This window comes from Mandrillus leucophaeus, unplaced genomic scaffold, assembly GCF_000951045.1.
Source record: "Mandrillus leucophaeus isolate KB7577 unplaced genomic scaffold, Mleu.le_1.0 Scaffold79, whole genome shotgun sequence".
Lineage (NCBI taxonomy): Eukaryota > Metazoa > Chordata > Mammalia > Primates > Cercopithecidae > Mandrillus > Mandrillus leucophaeus.
This window is the reverse complement of record NW_012108585.1, coordinates 1,813,506-1,818,780: the sequence shown is the minus strand read 5'-3', so window position 1 is coordinate 1,818,780 and position 5,275 is coordinate 1,813,506. Positions and strand designations below refer to the sequence as shown.

General features: G+C 41.9%; 1 protein-coding gene across 1 annotated transcript in view; it reads right to left on the bottom strand.

The window, feature by feature from the left end:
- WNT5B (wingless-type MMTV integration site family, member 5B) overlaps positions 1 to 5,275 on the bottom strand; it is an 85,625-nt gene that overhangs the window by 56,186 nt on the left and 24,164 nt on the right. The gene's annotated exons all lie outside the window — the stretch shown is intronic.

Genomic DNA, 5,275 nt, shown 5'->3' with positions numbered 1-5,275 from the left:
GCCTCCCAAAGTGCTGGGATTACAGGCTTGAGCCACCGCGCCCGGCCCACACTGTATTTTTCTAGAGTCGTTCTATCTACCTGTTTTGTAACAAGTACCTAAGGTGTTTGTCAACATTGAACAAACAATACCTGATATCCGAGATTATTCTATTACTGTATTTCTAATTCTTTGGTTGGGTGCCTGAAACTACAAAAACACCTATTACAGTTAACACTCAAACGTTGCAAATAACAAATTACAAATGGCAACCCCATTTCAAGAGTAAAAGGGCACGACCATCCATCGGGGGTGAATAGTAATAGCTTAACACCCCCTTTCACCTGGAATGAGTTTTCCAGTGTGGACAACACAGTACACATTCATCCTCACGGGAAGGCTCTCGCTACCCAGATCACAAGCCCTTACTTTTATGGTATTGGATAAAGATGATCCTAAGCCTACATTTACAAGATACAGCAAGCTAACAATTTGGGAGAACATCTCAAATATCTCAGGGGGTTCCTGGCAATCTGTTGATGTGAGAATACTTTTCACCTATTTTTCTCTTTTTCTTTTCTATCTTTATTTCAAAATCTTTGTCCTGCTAAAATCTTTTCAAAATTTTTAATTGCAAAGTACACATAACATAAAATTTGTCATCTTAACCTTTTTTTTGTTTGTTTGTTTTTGTTTTTTTAGACAAAGTTTTGCTCTTATTGCCCAGGCTGGAATGCAATGGCACAATCTTGGCTCACTGCAACCTCCACCTCCCGGGTTTAAGTGATTCTCCTGCCTCAGCCTCCCGAGTAGCTGGGATTACAGGAATGCGCCACCATGCCCGGCTAGTTTTGTATTTTTAGTAGAGACGAGGTTTCTCCATGTTGGTCAGGCTGGTCTCGAACTTCTGACCTCAGGTGATCCGTCCGCCTTAGCCTCCCAAAGTGCTGGGATTATAGGCGTGAGCCACCTCGCCTGGCCCATTTTTAAGTGTACAGCTCAGTAGTGTTAGGTATATTCACATTCTTGTGCAACCAATTTTCAGAACTTTTCCATCTCGTAAAACTGAAACTCTATACCCATTAAACAACTCCTCATTCCGCATCAACCCTCTCCCCAGCCCCTAGCAATGATTATTTTTTTCTGTTTCTATAATTTTGACTACTCTAGATACCTTGTATAAGTGGAATTGTACAGTATTTGTCATTTTGTGATTGGCTTATTAACTTAGCACAATGTCCTTAGGGTTCATCCATGTTGTACTATGTGTCAGAATCTCCTTCTTTTTCAAGGCTGAATAATATTCCCTTGTGAGTATATACCACAATTTGCTTATCCGTTCATTTGTCAATGGATATTCGGTTGCTTCTAACTTTTGGTATTATGAATAACGTTACTAGGAACATGGATGTACAAATAGCTCTTTGAGCCCCTGCTTTCAATTCTTTTAGGTACATACCTAGAAACAGAATCATATGGTATTTTTAATTTTTTGAGAAATGGCCATACTATTTTCCATAGCAGCTGTGCAATTTTTTGTAATAGAGATGGGGTCTTGCTATGTTGCCCAGGTTGATCTTGAACTCCTGGGCTCAAGCAATCCTCCTGCTTCAGCCTCCTAAAGTGCTGGAATTACAGGTGTGAGTCACTGTGCCTGGCCCACAACTTTACATTCTCACCCACAGTGCACCAGGATTCTACTTTCTCCATATCCTTACCTACACTTGTTATTTTCTGTTTTATTAATAGTAGTCATCCTTATGGATATGAGGTGGTATCTTATTGTGGCTTTCATTTGCATTTTCCTATGACTAATGATGTTGAGCATCTTTTCACGCGCTGTGGGTCATTTGGGTATCTTCTTTAGAGAAATGTCTATTTAAATCTTTTGCCCATTTTTAAATAGGGGTGGTTTTTTTTTGTTTATTGTTTCTGCTTAAATCTTTTCTTTGCAATCAGTGAATCAAATCCTCACTCTCTTATCTTTAATATTCTGTCACCAAGAAGTGTCGAGAGTGATGCTCTCCTACTTAGAAACACTTAGCAATAGAATGAATGTTATTCTCAAGAAACCTTTAAGTTGGAAAGGCAGCATTTTATTATAAATCTCAGATTACTAATGCTGCCCAGTTCTCCAAGAAGTTCGATATGTATGAAGTCTTACATAAAGAGATTATTATTTATATTATCCATCTCATTCATGTCAGTTCAACAACATTGACAAAATGTCTACTACATAGCAGGCATTGTGCCAAAGATACATTAGAGTTCAAGGAAAATAGACACAAAATATTTTAACTTTTTTTTTTTTTTTTTTTTTGACAAGGTCTCTTGCTCTGTTGCCCAGGCTGGAGTGCAGTGGGACAGTACCAGCTGACTGCAACCTCTGCCTCCTGGGTTCATGTGATTCTCATGCCTCAGCCTCCTGAGTAGCTGGGATTACATGCATGTGTGACCATGCCTGGCTAATAGTTTTGTTTTTTTTAGTAGAGTTGGGGTTCACCATGTTGGCCAGGCTGGTCTCGAACTCCCGACCTCCAGTGATTAGCCCACCTCAGCCTCCCAACGTGCTGGGATTACAGGCATGAGCCACTTTGCCTGGCCTATTTTAACTCCTTTGACCCAACCCATAAACTAGACTCTGGCCCACTAGTTTTGGAAATACATATATATTCTTGAATGAGGAGTTAAAAGCTCCAGAGCACTTCTGATCTTTCCTGCCAGGTGTGCCCCTTCTGAAGGAGAAAGTATGAATCCTTAGGTAAGCTTGATCTTGGGGTTGGGCCTCTCACCCTACCCAGGTGAAAAGCATACTCCATCTGAAAAATCTGGAATTAAAAAAAAAAAAATTCTTGGTAAGGCTTTGGAGAGACTTCCCTACACAAGGCTATCAATTCTGCTTTTAAATAGGCTATAGTTCATTCAGAAAAAAACTTCTGGTTGCAACTTGTTAAATCATATACAAAAATCTCAACAAGTTTTAAAAATATGAAGAGCAAGCCACGGAATTTTCTTCATTGGTACACATATTTGCCAGACAATCAGAGTCTCCTATCTATACATACTCTCCATATATTTTTGGGCCGTAAGTCTGTGCATAAACCAAAACTCCCAAGAAGTTATTGTATTCGAAATTATTCTTAATATCCGGAGCCTGCATTAGGAACAAGGTATACTTCCATAGGCTAAGGAGATGGTATGCTAGGCTCTTGGCCTCACAGTGTTCCTACTGGAAAGGTCCCTGAAGATTACCTAGTCAGATCACCCTGGTGTAACACAAGGAAACCGAGACCCAGAAAGGGGATTGTTTCACCAGTGGCACAGGCACCAGGTGTTCAGACTCTGCATACGGCTCATTCTATGCCCTAGTTCCTTTTCCCCACGAATGCTTTTTCTGTGATGCTTCTTGATGCTATATTTTCCTATTTATTGCTGAAAATCCTCGTAATATATACTTGAGTGCCTTAAATAAAAGGCTCCGTGTTAATAAGATTCTAGAATTCAAGTCAAGAAAAACTGTTGCTAGAACAAGGACCAGACAGCCAGCTTCTAGAGAAAGTGCTTCCAGATGCCTCTGAATGACTCTTCAGATTTGAGAACGAAGGCCTTTCTAGAGAAGGAAAACCTTTAAACTCCTTCTTAGTCTGAGCCTGGTCAGGCCCCCTGTCTAAAATTCCCCCCAAATGTGTGGGGTACTTTGTTTTGTATTAAACAGGATTAAGTTACACTAACGTGCTTTGGATTAAGGCCTTGACATCAACCCAAACACATCTAGGTGCATAGAACAACCAAAAAGTGACTTTCACGCAGAATTTAAGGTCAAAGTTTAGGCAGAAGTGACTGATAAGAATAAAAGCCTAGATAACCCCCAGGAGAAGAGTGAAGCCCAGGCACACCCCGGAATCGTGACACTTACTGCCACCGTACATCTGGAGGTACTGCATGACTAACAGTACAGTCTATTTTTTTCAGGAAGGTTATAAAAATCTATGGGCTTCACACTGCGTGTAATGTGGGTGAGGTAACAAGCTGGCGAGAATTTTTGCTTCTGCATTTCCTGATTTAGGAAAGAGGAGTGGTAGGGGTGTAAAAGGTGTATTATGCCTATTACTGAATTTGTACGTATTTGGTCCAATATTGGTTGCTTGAGCGAAAGTTACTCTCCTACACTGAACATGGAACCCCTTCCAAATCTTGTTCAGGTCCTCAAAGAATCAATGAAACCATTTTCCCTTTCTGATAAATCCGGTTGTGTTGTATCTAGTTGTGTGGATCCATAAATTAAAATACAGAGGGTCATTTTCTCTGATCCAAAAATTCTTGGTTTGGGGGTAGTTAAAATGAAACTTCTGAAATTTTATCCTTAGTACGGACATTGAGGACCCTGGGGCTACATCCTAGAATGTAATTGTGCCCTCTTTCCATAAAACAGTTGATAAACCAACAGACACGACTGGATTGTCTTAAACCAAGTTCAACTGTCATTCCATTTTAATCAAAAAGTAAACTGGATTCAGCATGTATGAATATATTGACTATCAGTACAACTGAGCCATGCAACTGATAGTCTAAGGCTGATGACAAGGAGAAAGCTCCTAAAACAAGGTTTAGGGAAGGCGGTTCCCCTCTAAGCAAAGTGGGCTGAGGGTATTGGTAGTGCAACCGCCTGCAGAAGTAGAGGGAAGTTTTGATATATCAAGTACCGAGGGGAACACACACAGCATGTCTGGAAACCATCAGAAGATGCTAGAAGGAAGTACAGATAATTCTAGAAATTTCTAGAACACCGACTGGAGGGGGTCATTGTTTAAGATGAGTAAAGGCCAGTTTCTCTACAATTTAAGACACGAGACTGGAGAGAAAGGAGTCGTAGGAAACAGCTCCAACCAGGGGAGCAGGGGTGTGATAATGAGATGTGTTAAGGGGCATTAGGGACAGCAAGAATAGGAGAGTTGGGGTGATGATTATTGAGCACTGCTATAGGAGGAGGCTCTCACAGGGATAACCAAGGGAGAGGGGTGTGAAGTAAGGGTCAGGGATTGTAGGGGTAAACTGTGGGAAGGGGTTGCGCAGACTTCAACAGCAAAGAAAAAGAAGGAACGGGGCTGGGGCGTGGCCCAGAGAGGGAACGGCTCAATAACGGGCTGCGGGGTGAAAAGCAGCCGGGTGGGGAGGCGCTCGGCTGACAGCTGCTGCTCCCGCACGGCGCCCACAGGGTTAAAAACCAGGGGCCACGGGACCAGGCCGAACTCGGTTTCCAGGGCAACGGCTCCACAGTTCCGGCAGCGCAGGCCCG